Here is a 20,540-nt window from a genome sequence, read left to right on the forward strand (position 1 = left end):
AGGTTAAGTACCATTTAGAAAAGCTGGATATGCAGAAGTCAATGAGGCCAGATCTAATGAACCTGAGAGTGCTGAGAGATTCATTGTGACTCTGTAACTGCAGAGTCATCTGCCATTATCTTTGAAAAATTGTGGTGATTGGGGGAGGTCCCAGATGATTGGAAAAAGGCAAATGTTGTAAACATCTTTTTTTAAAAGTGAAGAAGAATCTGGGGAAATAGACTGGTCAGCTTTGACCTCTGGAAAAATCACCAAGAAGGACCTCACGGAATCCATTTTGAAACACTTGGAAAAGAAGAAAGTGATCAGAAACAGTCAACATGGATTCACTGAGGGCAAGTGGACCAGCCTGACTTAATTCTTTGATGAGAGAACTGGCTCTATGACTATAGGGAAAGCAATTGAAATCATACATCTCCATTTCCACAAAACTTTTTCATATAGTCTCCCATAAAATTTTTGCCAGCAAGTTAAAGAAGTATGGCTTGGGTGAATGGGTTATGGGATGGATAGAAAACTGGCTAGATCATCAGCCTCAAAAGGTAGCAATCAATGACTCGATGTCTAGTTGTCAGCCAGTATTAAGCAGAGTGCACCAGGGATCTGTCATGGAGCTGTTCTTGGTTATGGTGTGGGTTTTTTTTCTATTTTTTTTGTATTCATTCATGATCTGGATGACGGGTTGGTTTGCATCCTCAACAAGTTCACAGATGACACTAAGCTAGGGGGAGAGGTAGATACGCTGGAGGTTAGGAATAGGTTCCAGAGTGACCCAGGCAAATTGCAAGATTGGGCCAAAAGAAATCTGACTTTTGAAAAGGACAAGGCTCTTAGGTTGGAAGAAGTTCTATGCAGTACTACAGACTATGGCTCAATTGGCTCTGCAGCAGAAAATGATCTGAGGATTATAATAGATGGATATGGGTCAGCAGTGTTCCCGTCTTGCCCAGAACGCTAAAGGCATATCAGGCTACATCAGTAGGATCAGTACCAGGAGATCAAGAGAAGTAATTATTTCCCTGCATTTGGCACCAGTGGGGCAAAATAGAGAGTATTGCATCCAATTTGAACTCCCCACTAGAGAAAGGATACAACCAAATGGGAGAGAGTCCATTAGAGGGCAACAAAATTATTAGGAGCTATGGCACATGACTTATGGGGGAAGATTGAGGAAACTGGACTTATTAATTTGCAGAAGAGAAAACACATCTGAAAGCATCCTCCAATAGCCTGAAGATGATGGAGCTAGGCTATTCTCAGTGGTGGCAGATGACAGAAGAAGAAGCTATGATCTCAAGTTGTAAGCGGAGATGCATAGGTTAGATACTAGGACAATCTATTTCAATGTGAGTGGTGAAATGCTGGAATGGATTACTTAGGGAGGTGATGAAATTTCCATCCTTAGAAATATTTAAGGCTTGACAAAACCCTGGCGCGAACGGCTTATTTGGTGTTGGTCTCCTTTGAGCAGGAGGTTAAACAACTCCAACCCTAATCTTCTATGATTCTATAATCTGTTCAGATGAGTGAAAAGATGACCTTTTAATCTGGAGTAGAGGTGAAAAAACATTGTTGGTTCTATTATTCACAAATATCTAATTACCTTGTCTGCGCCATACCTAGAGCAACTTTGATAGAAAAAGTCAAATTCTATAAATATATTTGTCAGAGACTGCTTGACAATCTCTATTATGGATCACTTACTTGTTGCTCCTTCAGAATGATGTAGCTGCCCACAACAGGGCACCAATTGTTAAACTCTTTACACGAATATTTGTTTTTAATTTTTAATAAATTTCTTTGCTTGTATTTCTACTGGCATTAACTCCACCTCTATGCTGTGAACACCTGAAATACCACATCAATTGGAAGCACCAATCATGCTTTTCCCCCGGAAAATAGTGCTGCCCAAAGGAAGGTACATTGACATGGCTATAGTGAGAGAGATTTTAACAACCCTCGCAGTGAATGTTAAACACACAGGCTGTGTCTAGACTGGCCAGTTTTTCCAGAAAATCAGCCGCTTTTCCAGAAAAACTTGACAGCTGTCTACACTGGCTGCTTGATTTTCTGCAAAAGCACTGACTTCCTACTGTAAGAAATCAGTGCTTGTGGGGAGAGGAATAACTATACCACCAAAATGCAGGACAATGTAGCACTTTAAAGACTAACAAGATGGTTTATTAGATGATGAGCTTTCGTGGGCCAGACCCACTTCCTCAGATCAAATAGTGGAAGAAAATAGTCACAACCATATATACCAAAGGATACAATTAAAAAAAATGAACACATATGAAAAGGACAAATCACATTTCAGAACAGGAGGGGGATGCGGGGGGGGGGGGGGAAGGAAGGAAGGTAAGTGTCTGTGAATTGATGATATTAGAGGTGGGGAGAGTGGGATGTTTGTGAGCTAATGGTATTAGAGGTGATAATTGGGGAAGCTATCTTGGTAATGGGTAAGATAGTTTGAGTGTTTGTTCATTCCTTCTTGGAGAGTGTCCAAGTTAAATCCATGTTAAAATTCGACACCTTCAACGCAGGGGGCTGAATTTCAGTTTACCGTGACTAATAAAGTAGTATTCTTGCCAGCAGAGTATGTCAAAGAGTTATGGCCTGGATGAATGGATTATAGGATGTATAGAAAGCTGGCTAGATTATCAAATTTGATGGGTAGTGATCAATGGCTCGATGTCTAGTTGGCTGCTGTTCTCAGAGTGCCCCAGGATGGATTGCATCCTCAGCAAGTTTGCAGATGCCACTAAGCGAAGGGGGAAGGTAGATATGTTGCAGGATAGGGATAGGTCCAGAGTGAGCCAGACAAATTGGAGGATTGGGCCAAAAGAAGTCTGATAAGGTTCAACAAGGACAAGGCAGAGTCTTGTACTTTAAGTTGGAAAAATCCCATGCACTGCTACAGGCTGAGGACTGACTGGCTAAATGGCAATTCTGCAGAAAAGGACGCGGGGATTACAGCAGATGAGAAGCTGGATATGAGTCAAGTGCGTCTTTGGTGCCAAGAAGGCTAATGGCATATTGGGATGCATTAGTAGGAGCACTACCAGCAGAACATATTGTGTCCAATTTTGTGCTCCCTGCTACAGAAGGATATAGACAACTTGGAAAGAGTCCAGTGGAGAGCAATGAAAATGATTAGGGATCTGGGACACATGACTTATAAGCAGGTGCTGATGGAACTGGATTTATTTAATCTGCAGAAGAGAAGAATGAGGGAGGATTTGATAGCAGCCTTTAACTACCTGAAGGGGGGTTCTGAAGAGGATGGAGCCAAGCTAGTCTCAGTGGTGGCAGATGACAGAACGAGAAGCAATTGTCTCAAATGTCAGTGTGGGAGTCTAGGTTGGAGTGGTGAAGCACCAGAATGGGTTACCAAGGGAGGTGGAAGAATCTCCATCCTTAGTGGTGTGTGTGTTTTTTTTTGTTTGTTTGTTTTTTTTTAATGTCAGGCTTGACAAAACCCTAGCTGGCATGACTTAGTTGGAGTTGGTCCTACTTTGAGCAGTGGGTTAAACTAGATGACTTCCTGAGATCTCTTCCAACCCTAATATTGTATGATTCTATGACCTCTCCGAGAACCTTCCAGTTCTAGTGATCCTACATCTGGGATCACTGTATGTTAAATGTTATGTTTGTAATTAGATAGGGTGCATTTGTATTTTTTCTTTTTCTATAATTGTATGTTATGTGAATTTAAGATGAATAAACAGTGCAAAGAGAAATCAAAATTTGCATGATGCAGGAACCAGTACTAGGGAGGATGAATTTGTACATGTTTGTGCACATGATATGAAACCCTACAATGCCTGACTTCTTAATAGTGACCACATTTTAAATTTATTATTCCTGCTATGAATTAATTAAACACTACGTAAAAAGCAGGGGCATGTTAACACAGAGAAAGGCCTGCAGTGTAGCATGTTCTTGTGTATTAGATACGGCATTAACTCTACAGGGCAAATTAATATTGATATGTATACTGAAACACCAGTGCATTGGAGAAGGCTGAGCTTGAGAGAGACTCTCTGCCAGCTGTTTATAATAATAATAAAAACACTACTGGGAAGATGCACAAGCATTGGCTACATCTTTTCTTAAGCTGAGTATGTACCATTTCCCAGCATGCTTATTCAAACACTATTAGACCAGCCCAGCTCAGGGAGCCAGTGAGGGGAACCTGAGATACAGACCCTTGCCGGGGTAGGGTAGGATTGGGCAGACATGGGTTACCCAACCATCCCCTCCCATGTGGGCAACAGAAGTGAAGGAACAAGGAGTATTGTATCCAGATCAAGTACATGTTCACTAAGGGCACACCACCATTGAGAATTAATGGTTAGCAAGGCAGGGTGTAAATCGACAGCACCCTGGCTTGCCATGCATTAACAAGGAGCACATCACCAAGGGCCTGAGTAGCTGCTGACAGGGCACGACAGAAGCAGAAGTGCTGTTGTGCTATGGCCAGTCATGAGGCAGCACACCGGCTAGTACCAGAACCTTCTATGCCTCCTAATACAATATCACCTCAAGTTGTCTTGTTACCTCCAAATCAGTATCTGCATGCCCATGGGAAATGAAGAGTTTGTGAAATGTTCAAGTACTAGTACCTCAATAAAGTTCACGTTTGGCCAGAGACTAGCATGGGAAGGTGTTCAAGTTTCCTTTTTCATGCAAGGGCACTTCAAATTCTCTGTATTTGGGCACAGCTTCCATTCAAGGGAGTCAAGGATTCTAGGATCAAGGTGCTGTCTTTGTCAAATTGTAATTGTATTTGGTAGGTATTTAATCTAGCATTTAGAGTTAGATTAGTGACCAATAGTCATATCTAGGTGAACTCCATAGTGACTGTCATTGGCAAAATGTACACAGCTCCTGAGCCCTTTACATTTAATGGGTTAGATCCCTGGCCTTGTGAAATTTGCTTTATGCTACTTTACAGGTTCAAATCAGAGCTAGCGCTGTAAAGTAGCCCGCAGAAGAGTCCACCTGAATCCTCCTCCAATAATGTAGCTGGCCAGGTTTAGGTTATGTCCATCATCATCCAAGTGACAGCATCAGCATGAGCAAGGAAAAGGAAAATGCTGTGACTATTCTGAGGCTTTATCTTCACTGACAGAAACAGGGTGTGTGTGTGTGACAGCATAGTTACTGACGGCATGTCTACACTACCACCCTAGTTCGAACTAGGGTGGTTAATGTAGGCAACCGGAGTTGCAAATGAAGCCCGGGATTTGAATTTCCCGGGCTTCATTTGCATATTGCGGCATTAGGCTTCCTATTCCGAACTACCGGTACACCTCGTTCCACGAGGAGTAACGGTAGTTCGGAATAGGAAGCCTAATCCGAACTACCTAGTTCGTGCCACGTGTAGCCGTGGGCACGGAGTCCGAACTAGCGGACATTTAAAAATGGCGGCGCCCAGCAATATGCAAATGAAGCCCGGGAAATTCAAATCCCGGGCTTCATTTGCAACTCCGGTTGCCTACATTAACCACCCTAGGTTGAACTAGGGTGGTAGTGTAGACATGCCCTGAGAGATTACTATCATGCATTAGTTATCTCACTGAAAAGTCTAAGCAAAATGCAGGACAATGTAGCACTTTAAAGACTAACAAGATGGTTTATTAGATGGATTCGTGGGCCAGACCCACTTCCTCAGATCAAATAGTGGAAGAAAATAGTCACAACCATATATACCAAAGGATACAATTCAAAAAAATGAACACATATGAAAAGGACAAATCACATTTCAGAACAGGAGGGGGATAGTGGATGCAAAGCAATTGTAGTTTTTTTACTGCGGCGTAGCTTGATGAGGCTGATATTATATCTGCTGCCAATGGGTGACTGTCTAGTTTACCTCACCATTTCTTCTGTCAGGATTCTACAGCAATGTAGTTAATTCCTACGCTGCCCGTGTGGTGTTACAACTGCCTATCATGCTGACTGATATTGTCTAATTCTTTGTACTCTCCCATCTGCTTGCAGGAGAATGTATAACAACTGGATACACTTTCATGGCAAGTATATTCTTTAGGGCAGGGAGCCCCATTTTGTTCTGCTTTTACAATTCCTAGCACAGTAGGGTCCTGGTTCATAAATAAAACACTATAGCTGTGTCTAGACTGGCCAGTTTTTCTGGAAAATCAGCCGCTGGAAAATCAGTCTACACTGGCTGCTTGAAATTCCACAAAAGCACTGACTTCCTACTGTAAGAAATCAGTGCTTCTTGCGGAAATATTATTCTGCTCCCGTTTGGGCAAATGTCGCTTTTGCGCAAAGCTTTTGCGCAAAAGGGCCAGTGTAGACAGCTCAGATTTGTTTTGAGCAAAAAAGCCCCGATCGCAAAAATGGCGATCAGAGCTTTTTTGCGGAAAAGTACGTCTAGATTGGCACGGATGCTTTTCCGCAAAAAGTGCTTTTGCGGAAAAGCATCCGTGCCAATCTAGACGCTCTGTTCCACAAATGCTTTTAACGGAAAACTTTTCTGTTAAAAGCATTTCCGGAAAATCATACTAATCTAGACGCAGCCTATGAGGGCACTATGATGATGCAAATAATAAACCATAACAGGATAGTTAACTACTTGTTAAAAAGTAATGCTTTTAGCAGTGAAGACAAAGCCTAAGTCACTTCTAGGTCCCTGAATGATGGCCCTAAGTCGGGAGCTTGCTAGTTGGCTTAAATTCACCATTGTGCCCTCCTGAGGACCACATACAGTTTCTATTTTAACCCTCTACATATTTTACCAATGAAAACTCAGGACTGAAAGTAATGAGCTATTTAAAATGTACATTTTGGTGGCTCTGGGAAAAGTCACAATAGAGGGATTCACTTATAAATGGTTATTTTATACTGTGGTATAGAAGGTTGGATTATAGAGCAATACTGTAGATCATAGCATGTGGGATGTGAGTCTCATGTCCTTTTTCTGCTGTCTTCAATTCATTCAAGTTAGCTTTTTAAAAAAATATTTTTAAATCATTGCTGGCCCGTTTGTATCTTCCAGGATGCTCATCATCACTCTTTGTCACCAATTCATTTTCTAGGGATTAGAGAGCGAATGTTCAGTTTAACAGGAATTTTTTAATAACAAAGCTATGGTGCTTAGCTGGTCACTAGCAGTGATGGACTCAGGGCCTTCTGTATAGATCAGAAACTTTGGATGGCAAATGCACCCATTTGGCCATCTGAATGTGATGGGTCAGATCCTTGACCCTTCTTTCCGCCCCCTCTTCCAGCTACTTTGCATTGCTCTATTATTTCTTTGTACTATCATAGCACATAGGAACCCTAATCATGGACCAGGACACCATTGTGCTAGGCTCAGACCCAGAAGAATAAGATGGCTTCTTCCCCAGATAGTTCACAGTCTAAGGTGTAAGACAGGAGATAAGAAAGGGAGACAGAGAGCTGGAGTGCAAGGAAACAATTATACTACAATATTCAATGAGCAAACTAGGCAATGGCATCAGTGCCCGTCTATTTAGTTTTTTGGAGGCATCTTGAAAAAAGGAGTTTTGAGGAGGATTTTGAAGCAGGATGATAAACTAGTTGTGAAGATGTTTATGTGATGCTCCTTCCTGTACCAGGGGCAGCTTGGAAGAAAGCATGAAATCCTAAGTGACAGTTGAGAATTTCAACAGTGTAGGGCAGAGAATTTCAACAGTGTAGGGCAGAGAATTTCAACAGTGTAGGGCAGACCCTAACTGGTGGAACAGTGTAAATAAATTTTAAGCCAGATGCCTTCTCAATATGAGATCAGGGATGGAAAATGATATGACTATATTTTATCACTTCTCAACTGGAATATAATCTGATAGGTCTCAAAGTCAGCTAGTGTACACTGTGCAGCCCCTAAACTACTCCCACTTAGGCTACATCAACACTATAGAGGGTTTTTTTTTTGAAAAACAGCTATTTTTCCAAAAAAAAACCCCAACCCTCATGGATCGTCTACACCTCAAGCGCATTTTTGTGCAAAAAAAAAAAAATCAAAAGAACGGAGGAGTTTTTCCGGCATAGGTATTCCTCATTCTATGAGAAAGAACATCTTTTTGAGAAAGAGCTCTTTTGCAAAAAGGTGTGTGTGGGCATGTGAAAGAGGAGTTTTTTGCACATAAAGAGGAAAGAGGAAAAAACACAGGTGCCCTGCTGGCCATTCTGTGTATTACAATCAGAGCTTACTTTCGACAGAGCGTCCATGCATTCTGAATGCTCTCTTTCACTAAAGCACATCACTTTTTCGTTGTGCTTTTGCAGTGTGGACGAGCTCTTGCACAAGAAGTTTTTGCAGAAGACCTCTTCCGATAAAAGCTTCTTGCACAAGAAGCCTGCAGTCTAGATGTAGCCTACCTCTTTTGGACTGGACTGGTATAGGTGCACCAATCAACTCCAAGGGCTTCTGCTTGCACCCTGACTGGTCAAGGAGGATTTTAAGGACTGCTGCACACTATAGCTTACTTCAGTTTTACATGTATATCCAGCACAGTTTATTTTTTTTGCAGCCTCTGGAATTGTTGGTTTGGGTGTGGGGTTTTATTTTCATAACTCATATGAGCTTGAGTATTGAACTGAGATGGGTCCCATTATTAAAGTCAATATGGTTATTTTTTCGATTCAGTGATTGACAGGCTTTTACCCGTGAGTTCAGAAAGATCAACAGATGTTATTTTGAGCTGTTTTCTCAAAGGGCTTGGCTGCAGTTGGTGTACTTTCTCTGAGCCTGTTGAAAGAAAGGTCCTTGCTAGTCTTCCAGGACTCAAGCCTGGAGACTTCCCTAACAAAGGTTAAAAAAAAATGACTTATACGTTTCTCAAGGTCCTTGCAAACTGAAGGAAAGAGCAGTTCCCAACATAGGCTTTGTGATGTGCCTGGGTATATTGTGGGGGGAAGAGATGCTTTCTATACAAATATGATCATACTCTGAAGGAAACTAGCCTTGTCTGGTAATTTCCATTTGTAAGTCACCTCCTCACCAGAGAGAACATCTGGCAAAGCAGTTGGGCTGGGGGAGGAGATCAGTCTTATCATCCCACTTTCCACCCAAAAATAAAATGACCATGCTCTGTCTGAGGAGGGCCTGAATTGGGAAGGGGATTGCTTGGGAATGGAAGGCCTCAGAGTCTTGTGGATGCTCTTGTAGATTTAGGTAAGTCAAAATATTAAGATGTACCATCACTGTAAAGAGATTTGTTTCCTCACCAGGGTTTCTTTGTAAGATGGGAAGAATCTGTGAAAACTACATACTTGAGGGGACACTTTCATACTAAAAACGATACTTCATATGTTATATCTACTAAAAAGTTTGAGGCACTTGTGCTCTGCTGATGTCTAGTTACATGGATATAGCTGCAATGACTTGTATATTTCTAAACATTGTTTATTCACTGACTATGCATTGTGAGTATGTTAATGCCCATTTCTTAGATACATATGGGGACACCACTGAATGACTAATTTCAAAACTGGCATGTTTTATCCAGAGTATACGCTACTTCAGTACTTTGTAAATGTTTTTTCAGTGCAATGTACAGTACTTCAAAACACCTCTGATATTAGCTGGTGTAAAAAAAGCAGAATTTTAAGAAGTAGTTTTACCGGATGTAAAATCAAATGTTTTCATACTGATGTTGACCAGGAAAAAGTTATGAGAAGAAAGTTATTTGCTGGCGCTGGATAAAATTTGGATGCAGTTTTCACCTTTGCTAGTGAATGAAAATATAAATGTGCTCTTTCCATCTGTGCTGAAAAATAATGAGTTGTACATCATTTAGAATAGTGCCCCTAAAAGGAACACAAGAGTCTGCAACAGTTTATGGAGGCAGTAAAAATTAAGGAGGCATTGAAGGTGACGAATATCAATCAGTCATCTTTTGGCATTGATGTGTCTATACCAGTTTGACAACAACCATTTGTACTGAATTGCTTTGATGAAGAAAAGGCAATGATTTGGAACCCTTCAGTAAAAGATGAATTTTCAGCATGCCACTCTCCCATTTCATGTTCGGAATTTCGTTGTAGCAATTCTAGACATACACAAATCTGTGCAGATACAAATGCTTTAACTTACGAGATCAGTGAACTGATTTTATTTGCTGTTATGAGGTTTCCAAATGTCATACCAAATATAAGCTACTGTACTCTCTAATATTGATAGCTGTTATTATCAAGAGGTAATTGGTTTGTTGGAATATTATATTCCATTTGTAGAGTGGTTGCAGTGTTGCATGGGGTATAGGTAATATTTTAAAATCAAGAGTCAGCATATGTGAACTACCTGAATTTTAGAGTGTGGAGACAGCATTAAAGATGGCCATAACATTTATATAATACATTGATATGCAGAACATGTCCTCTTCCTCACCTCTGAGAAATAGCATGTGATTTGTCATGTTGGTCCATGGTAACAAGAGACATTCATTCTGAAGGAAACAATGGCAAATGGAACTGACAACTTATGCCAACCTGCTGTACTGCAATCACTTTATCTCCTGTTAATATGGAAGATGCTGTGTGTTCCCAGTGGTACATAGCATCCGCATAGACAAGTGAGAAACTATCTGATAGCTAAAGAATAGTGCAAGGGCAAAATCCATATGGTAAAATGAAACAAAGTACCATCCATCCAATTCTGTCACCAATTCCTACAAATCACAAAAGTCCAATAGAAATGACAATGAAACAAGCAGAACAGGGCCATTAAAAATGTAGCCTCCAAGTAACCATATTAATGGCTTTATAAAAACTCTAATTTCAAAGTCATTTGAAAACAAATCCTCAAATCTTTACCTGATGTTTCCTTCACTTCTGAGAATGGAAGAGGTCATGTCTAGCACCAGCAAGAGTGCCTTTCAAGCGTGTCTGAAGATGGCAGATTAGGAATGGGAGGGAGCATGATTCAATGAAACTGGCTAAGCTCCAATTCTCACCAAACACACAATGGCAAATCAGAGCTAGTTCTGGGAGTGTTGGGGGGGAAGTATTTAGCCTTCTATTCTTAAGTTTGAGAGATGTGTTTATCCTATTTGTGTGTCCGTCTGTCTGTGAATCTGTCTGTATATTTGTCTGTGTGTCTGTTTGTTCATTAACTTCTCCTAAATGTAAAAGCTAAGACTGCCAAATGTGGTATGTAGCTTCCTCTTTTCCTAACTTAATTAATAGACAGCAGGTTAAACCAAACAAAAGGAAGTTTTTCTTTACTCAGCACACAGTCAACCTGTGGAACTCCTTGCCAGAGGATGTGGTGAAGGCTAGAACTTTAACAGGGTTAAAAAAAAAGATAGATAGATTTATAGGCTGTGTCTACATTGGCACCCTTTTCCAGAAAAGGGATGCTAATGAGACAAGTTGGAATTGCAAATGCTGCAGGGGATTTAAATATCCCCCGTGGCATTTGCATGAACATGGCTGCTGCTTTTTTCCGGCTCGGGGCTTTGCCGGAGAAAAGCGCCAGTCTAGACGGGATCTTTCGGAAAATAAAGCCTTTTCCGGAAGATCCTTTATTCCTCTTAAAATCAGGAATAAGGGATCTTCCAGAAAAGGCTTTATTTTCCGAAAGATCCCGTCTAGACTGCCGCTTTTCTCCGGCAAAGCCCCGAGCCGGAAAAAAGCAGCAGCCATGTTCATGCAAATACCGCGGGGGATATTTAAATCCTCCGCGGCATTTGCAATTCCAACTTGTCTCATTAGCATCCCTTTTCTGGAAAAGGGTGCCAATGTAGACACGGCCATAGAGTTTAGGTCTTCAATGGCTATTAGCCAAGATGGATAGGAATGGTGTCCCTAGCCTCTGTGTGTCTGGAAAAAGATGACAGAAGAGGGATCATGTGATGATTACCTGTTGTGTTCCCTCCCTCTGGGGCATCTGGTATTGGCCACAGTCAGCATACAGGATACTAGGCTAGATGGACCTTTGGTCTGACCCAGTATGGCCATTCTTACGTAAGTTTAAGAAAAAAAAGGTAATGGTAACACTTGTTTCATTTTTAAGGGATAAGAGAGCAATACAAAAGAAAAAGTGGCCTTTTTTCTAAAAAAAGTCACTTGCATATAGACTGCTGCCACGTTCTTTCAAAATTAAATCGAAAGAACGCGGCAGTTTTTTCAACAGCGGTAAACCTCATTTTATGAGGAAGAACACCTTTTTTTGAAAAAGGCGTTCTTGACCACAAACAAGGCTTTTTCAAAATAGAGCATCCAGAAGTTTCTATGATTCTATCCCTTTGCCCCCTCTCCATCCACAGATATCCATGTTTGTGTGTATGTGGGGGAAATCTGTAGGAGAGAGGTGGTGAGAAAACTTGCTAAATCATGCTCTTAGGTACAACAAACAACTGATTGTATATTTTAACCAGAAGAATCACAATTGAGCCAGATGTTAATCACTTGTAAGGTACTGCAGTGTCATGAAGTCTTTGGAAATTGGTCTCCTCATTGCAGCTCTGCCCTGCAAGGTGACCTTGGGCAATTCACTTCACTTCTGGGCCTTTTTTTCCCCATCAGTAAAATGGAGGTAAGAAGGCTTAGTTCTTTTTTTTAGTGCTTTGGGCTCTTTGACGACAAGTGTTACATAAGAGCTAGGTAGGTTTATAAACCCATAGTTATAGCTATGCCTCTTTATGTAACAGTTCCCTGGGACCAATGAAGGTCAGATAGGTCAAGTAGAGAATGAATCCAATGAGGCATAACATAGGCACTGCAACAAAAGACAACAGTATAAGGCAAACAATGTGATAGGCCATTAAAACAATTATTTGGGAGGAACTAGGGAGTATTGCTTTCAATATTTGTCTGAAGACAGAGATTCAAATGCAGATTCTAGAGGGAGCCTGTATCATTCTGATCTTCTGTTTTACGTTCCAACAGATAGCTCTAAAATCTCAGACTAATTAGTAACTGACCCTTATTTGCTATCAGAATAACTACATTGGAGGACCTAATAAAGAAAAAAAAACCTTAATTTATAATGCCACACTATCTACAAAGGAGAAGAGAAACAAAACGCCTTGCAATACTGCTAGGAAATCCATCCTATTTCACAATTAATTCTCAGATTAATAGAAACCATTTTATTTTGGAAGAGCTAACTGTAGATTGGCTAAGTCCAGTGACAGGAGAATTAGTGTAGGCATTTAAAATAATGTGTACAAAATGTATGCTTGAAAAAAGGAGCAAATACTTTCCATCCATTTCATGGCTTAAGGGCACTTGCACACTGTAAGAAAGTGGTAATATGCAGGTGTAACTACAACCTTTGTTACTATTAAATTCTAATAATCCTTCCTCATGTTGAGTTATCCTCCTAAAGGGACTTTTTAGCAGCACGTTTTAATTGGGGCTGGACACGAGTTTGACAAAGATTTACTGTTGTGGTCCACAAATAGGCAGATTGAAACTGGTTGCTGCTAGTTTGTTACTCCCATCCAGCTAAGAAAAATCCTTTAAAACTGATTCTATGTTCCCATAATTTGTCTTTTCTTATCACTGAGGAGATGCCACATCCTCAGGAAACTGGTTGCTTTGTTGTATAAGAATTGCAATATCATATTAAGACAGTTGAATAATGAGAGACCATTGTTAAAAGCTGTTTAAGGTAACAAATATTGCAAATGCCATTTTGGTCACAGAAAGCTTGTTGTTTCTAATGTAAATAGTCTCTGAACTGTTAATATTGTGTGTGATTTGGTCCTTTTAATAGAATTATTTTAAAACCTAATACAGGAATAATCTGGAGCTCAGATTTTAAACCTTGAGACTGGAGGAGCTGCTGCCCTGGCCAGGGGGCCTATGGTCATCCAAACTTCACAGGTCTACAGGCCACTAGACAACATTAGTATGGAGGGTAATTATTTCGTAAAGTTACCACAGAGGTGAGAATGAAATAGGCCCTCCAGTAAGTTTACAATCTCTGTGGTAAACTGATTAAAATCTGTTGATATTCAGGTAAATAGAGAGAGAGAGATTTGAAAATTGTGCTCTACATATGCTAAAATTCAGAACATTAAGGATCATATGATAGCTGAGCGCTCCAGCAAATTACTTTCCAAAATTAACAATGGGAATAGTTAGTGCAATTGTGGAGACCTATGGACTCCATTCTATACTTTACAAGGTGGCTTTAATCCATCTTTACACCACATGGTTGTTGAATATTACAGCTAAGGACCACCACAGCCGTAATGTTCAGCAACTTTCTTGCTGTAGGTGTACTGTAGCATACTGAAGCAGAGATTCTAGAAGCTCTGTGGTACTCCTCTCCAATGCCAAGGCTTGTGGGTGGATCCACATAGGGCTGATTGTATCAGCTTTGTGCTGAGGAAATTCTCCCTAGATTAGTACACAGAGCCTGAAGGAAGGTTGTAGTCTGTCTCTCATTAGCTCTCTGTTTTCTTTTCTGTTGAAAATGAGACCCAAAGCCATTTGAAACTCATCTGATTTAGGGTTCCACAAAAAACTTAACTCTAGGCCTCCCCTCAACTCTCTCCTGTACCAGAGCTACTGTTCATTGTGCCTCCTGCACAGAATTGTCCTAAGTAGTCATAGCTGACCATAGAACTAACACCAAGTAAAGGATAATCTTCTGAGTGTGGAGCTGGCATACAGGCTCCTAAGCTATATTCCTCTGTGTGGTGAGCACATGGGGAATAGCTGGGGAAAAGAGGACTTCCCTACACTTTGATGATTTTAACTTGTAATTAGCTCCTTGTAGGCTTTTAAAGAAGTCCTCTGGCTGCCATAAATGCAAGACAAACCCAGTGCCTGGCCCATACACAATCAGAGCAGCACAAATGGCTTAAAATGATCTTTGTAACTAATCTGTCCTGAGTTGGGCTCTTCAGCTGCAGCCAAGAATATGTATCTCGGTATTTGCCAAAAGACACACTAAGTTGTGAAGACTTTTGGAGCAAATTTGGGCTTATAGTTTTTGCATTGTGATCGTATGGAAATCACTGTTTTAAGTGGCTGTGGCACAAAATTAGGGAAATCTCATTGGTTTCAGGTGATTTGTTTCTAGACCATTCCAACCCTTAGCTTAGTATACAGTACTTGAGGCAAATGAGAAATCCTTGTTCTAAAAGCCATGGCTATTTTGGGTTTGTTTAAACTTGATGCTGTCTAAGGATTTCAGGTTGGGATTAAGTCCACATGAGTGAAAGATAAGAAAATAGGTTACATTTAAACACAGTGTTGGCAGGGACTTTCCCCAAAGAAAACCCATAGCTACAGAACTGTGTTAGCTAGCTACAGCAGATCTTAACTGTAGCAATGATCACTGTAATTTTTTTCTTTTATTTCTCTTTTTAAACATCTTCAAAGATTCATGGAAAACGGACTTAAAAAACAATCCTTCAAAATGAGTTTTTCCTAACCTCCTACTGACTTTTTGGTGTCAATTCTTGTTTTAATTTCATGAAATGTGGGCATAAATTACCTACTCTAAGTTAAGAGGGAGCAATTATCCTACACTTAAAATTCATACTTTTCATGATAGTAGATGGCAGCTAATATGGTAGTCAAGCAGAAGTCCATAATCAGATTACTATTGAAAACTGATTAGAAAACATTTTTTTTTTTACATAAATGGTTAGTCTATTTTACAAACCGGTCAGTACTATTAAATCCTTTTGTGGGAATGAGAACTAAGATAATTAATACTTTATATGGCATTTCTTAGCAAAATAACCAGTAATGCTAAAAAAAAAGGTGTCAAAGCAGGTATTTTGGTAAATGCAATATGAGTAATGAGTCAACAGAAAATTGTAATCACTAAGTTAAAATTTAAATCACTGAGCATTACACCATAATGAAATCACTTAATAAATTGCCACTGTTTGTAGCTATATTTAATCACTCCAAATGTAAATGTATGCCCTAGTACTGCAAAGTGTTGATGATGATTTAGATGTATTGACTCAAATGGGAGTCATGCAGTTCAGTTTCTTTGAAATGCCTAGAAAGTGAAGCCTCCAAGTGCTCCAGTTTGAATGGCTATGAAGATGTAACATAAAGCCTGCTTGGTATGAGATCCCAGAAGGCAAAGACACTGCGACATATTTCTTCTTTCAGGAATATTTATCATCTGTGTGGTTTTCACATGCAAAAATTGAAAAGCAGAAACAATCAGAATTAGTTGACATGCTGTCTCTTTCTTCACAGATCATTCAAAAAAATGTTCACAGATACTACAAGGTTTTTTAGCATAAACTTCAGCACAATTTTGTCTCAGTTTATAAAGGTGTCATTATACTGTTAATTTTTCCAGTTACAGGCAGTCCCCGGGTTACGTACAAGATAGGGTCTGTAGGTTTGTTCTTAAGTTGAATTTGTATGTAAGTAGGAACTGGTACATACTGTAGGGGAAACTCTAGCCAAACATTTCTCCAGAGCTCAGTTTTAGTCTCCCACACCTCACTTCCCTCAGTCTTTTATTCTCAAGCGGAGGTGTCTGCTGAGAAAAGCCGCTCCACGTCTCCCTGGACTGCTGGGGGGAAGCAGCTAGTGCTGGGTTGCCTCACCCCATTTGTAAGTAGGGATCCGATGTAAGTCGGATCCATGTAACCCGGGGACTGCCTGTATTTGCAGTAATTTTGGTTTTCACTCTGATCCTGTGAACAATTCATGATTAACAACATCCCGGCCCTAAGTGAATAGACTCCTCCCAACACTTCTTCCCATTTGCAGTTAAAACCTTATGTACTCTGATGGTGAATATATTTTTAGACTCAGATCAAGTCGGGAAATAGATTCCAGAGTTGACCGCCAGTAGAATTTACAAATCTTAGGCTGCCTGCTTGAGCTGCACACTTCAGGCATCTGAATTGACTTTGTGTTACAACAGGCAGACAGTATCCTAAATACAAAGGATTCATACCTCATGGGCTTGTAAGCCAGTTCAGTTTACAGTGAGCTGCTGTTACGTGTTCTGTACAGGAAATTCCATAAGCCGAGTTACATTCTTTACTAAGTGGCAGAAAATGTTTTTTTAGTAATTTGAAGAGTTGATAAGTAGCCTAGAAGAAAAAGCTGGGACTTTGGTTTTTTGTTTTTGTTTTTTCCAGATAGCTGAAAGACTAAACTACTACAGGTTTATCGTACATGCTGTGTTTTTTCATGCAGCTCTAAATCAAATAGTCTTGATTCTAGTTTCACGGAGAGCTTGTTTACACAGAAACTTAAAGAAAAATAACTAAATATAAAAATACTTTAAAATAGGACACGTTTATTCTGAAATAAGTATCCACACACAGACTTGCACCCAAAAACCCTAGATATGAATTAAATCTGATTTAGTTTGTCTTGGTGCAAGTCATATCAATACCACCCTATACAGAAAACCAACCGACCGCTATACTTACCTGCATGCCTCCAGTTTCCATCCCGGACACACCACACGATCCATTGTATACAGCCAAGCACTGAGGTACAACCGCATATGCTCCAACCCCTCAGACAGAGACCTACACCTACAAGACCTTCAACAAGCATTCTGTAAACTGCGATACCCACACGAGGAAGTGAGGAGGCAGATTGACAGAGCCAGACGTGTACCCAGAAGCCTCCTGCTACGGGACAAGCCCAAGAAAGAAACCAACAGAACACCACTGGCCATCACCTATAGTCCCCAGCTAAAACCTCTCCAACGCATCATTAGTGATCTTCAGCCCATCCTGGACAATGATCCCTCGCTCTCACAGGCCTTGGGAGGTAGGCCGGTCCTTGCCCACAGACAACCCGCCAACCTGAAGCATATTCTCACCAGCAACTACACACCGCACCATAATAACTCGAACTCAGGAACCAATCCTTGCAACAAACCTCGGTGCCAACTCTGCCCACATATATACACCAGCAACACCACCACAGGACCTAACCAGATCAGCATACTGTCACTGGTACATTCTCCTGCACATCCGCCAACGTAATATATGCCATCATGTGCCACAATGCCCCACTGCTATATACATCGGCCAAACAGGACAGTCCCTACGTAAAAGAATCAATGGACACAAATCTGATATTAGGAATGGCAACATACAAAAACCTGTAGGGGAACACTTCAATCTTCCTGACACACAATTGCAGATCTAAAAGTAGCCATCCTGCAGCAAAAAAACTTCAGGACCAGACTTCAAAGAGAAACTGCTGAGCTACAGTTCATCTTTAAGTTTGACACAATCAGCTCTGGATTAAACAAAGACTGTGAATGGCTTGCTAACTACAAAAGCAGCTTCTATTCTCTTGGAATTCACACCTCCAGATCAGCTGCTAGAAGTGGGCCTCATCCTCCTTGATTGGATCCACCTGGTCTCTCCAGCCTGATCCTGGCCTGCATATTTATTCCTGCCTCTGGAAATTTCCACTACATGCATCTGACAAAGTGGGTCTTTGCCCACGAAAGCTTATGCTCCTACACTTCAGTTAGTCATAAGGTGCCACAGGACTCCTCGTCGCTTTTGCAGATTCAGACTAACACGGCTACCCCTCTGATACTTGAGTCAGAACTATTCAGTTATTTTACATCATTGGTATCCTTTTTGATTCATTTTGAACAGATGTAGCTGCCTACATAAGTTGCAAGATACTGGAGAGCCTGACCTATTGAAATTATACTGGTGTAAATATAATATAACTGAGGTCAGCATGAGGTCTATTCAATTTCCAAAACATTGGATTCATTATTATGGGCCACATTCTACTCTCAGTTATACTAGTGTAAGTCCCAAATTATTTCCTTCAAACAGTGGAGTTACTCGAGGATGAAACCCGTGTGACTGACCTTAGAATCTTTGTGTCCAAAACATAGTTGGGTAGGTCACAGCAAAGAAAAACCTATGGGTGGCCTATGCCATGGAGTTCAGGCTGGGAGGCTGTTTCATTACTGTATAGACTTCTGGGAGCTTAGATTGTAGCCTAGACTCTAGGACCCTGTGGAATGGGAGAGCCCTGGAGGTTGGGCACAACCATGGCTTGAAATTAAACACAGTAATGAAGCAGTCCTGCTGCAGCCTATGCCCTGCATGTCTGTAGGCTGACCCAAGGCAGCCACAGGTTTGTTCTTTGCTATGTGGAGATGTAGGACAGATTTAAATTAACTTAAACTTTGGGGTATTCTGGCTGGTGTTCTGGTTTGGCCCATTACGAAAGAAGGGGCTAGCAGTGAAAACTGGATCAAATACCTGGCAACATCACACAATTTGGTTCCATGATTTTATAAACATAAGGGCCAGTCAAAAAGTTTTGGGGTCCACTCTGGGTCCAGATTCTGAACTCCCAGAAAATATTCATAACAATGACTCACTGATTGGTTCCACACTCTCTATTCTAAATTTCATAAAACTGCTTGGTTTAATTAGTGAACTAATAAAGCCAAATCTATGCTTATGAAGGTTCAAGTAGTTACCAAAAAAAAATCACTAAATATTAAAAACGTTGTTCTGTGAAGGTTCTGAGACTGTTGACAATTAGGGGTAATTAAATTTCATAATCTTTCCTTTCCTCTCTTCCTCCCCATCCTTTTAGTCTCTGACTCTTCATAATATTTGCTCTGTAAATATCTAAGACATTTATTGATCACCACTGGCAAACCCTTCTAATTGAGAGGGAAGTTCATTAAATAAGAACATAGAAAACTGCTATATCTGGCTGTCTGAAACTAAGTGACTATCTAATAGACTATGCATTTGTGACTACAGTGTAAATTGGAGTGGAGTACAAAAAACATGTAAAAGGATTATGATATCTTACCAGAAATGATCATTTTTACTCATGATGTTTGCTGCTTATGTATTTCTCATGGAAAGTGATGCAAGATGCAGCATTTTTTATTCATAGTCCTGCTGAGCCATTGACTGACATTATTTATATTTAATACACCCCAAAGTAGGGAAAACACAGTGAGAGCCCTCAGCTCCAATACTTGAAACTGGCTTTGTGGGGAACTAAGTTAGCTGCAGGCAATATAAATGGAAAAAAGTAATGGATTAAGAGGAAAAAGTGGTCAAATTCTTGAAAGAAGTGTTAAGGTACAAGAGAAGAATCAAGATGAGACAGTTGGTTGATGATGCAAAGATTATAGTGAGTCCAACTCTAGAAGACCAATTCATCCAAAAGATATTTTAGTGTATTATTCTTATGCCACAATTTATTGTAAATGAATACCCATATTAACATAAGAACTTAACATAAGAACATAAGAATGGCTGTACTGGGTCAGACCAAAGGTCCATCTAGCCCAGTATCCTATCTGCCGACAGTGGCCAGCACCAGGTGCCCCAGAGCGGGTGGACCGAAGACAATGATCAAGCGATTTGTCTCCTGCCATCTCTCTCCAGCCTCTGACAAACAGAGGCCAAGGAAACCATTTAATCCCCTGGCTAATAGCTTTTTATGGACCTAACCTTCATGAAATTATCTAGCTTCTCTTTAAACTCTATTATAGTCCTAGCCTTCACAGCCTCCTCTGGCAAGGAGTTCCAGAGGTTGACTACACGCTGTGTGAAGAAGAACTTTCTTATATTAGT

This window comes from Pelodiscus sinensis, chromosome 8 (assembly GCF_052426305.1).
Source record: "Pelodiscus sinensis isolate ZL-2025 chromosome 8, ASM5242630v1, whole genome shotgun sequence".
Lineage (NCBI taxonomy): Eukaryota > Metazoa > Chordata > Testudines > Trionychidae > Pelodiscus > Pelodiscus sinensis.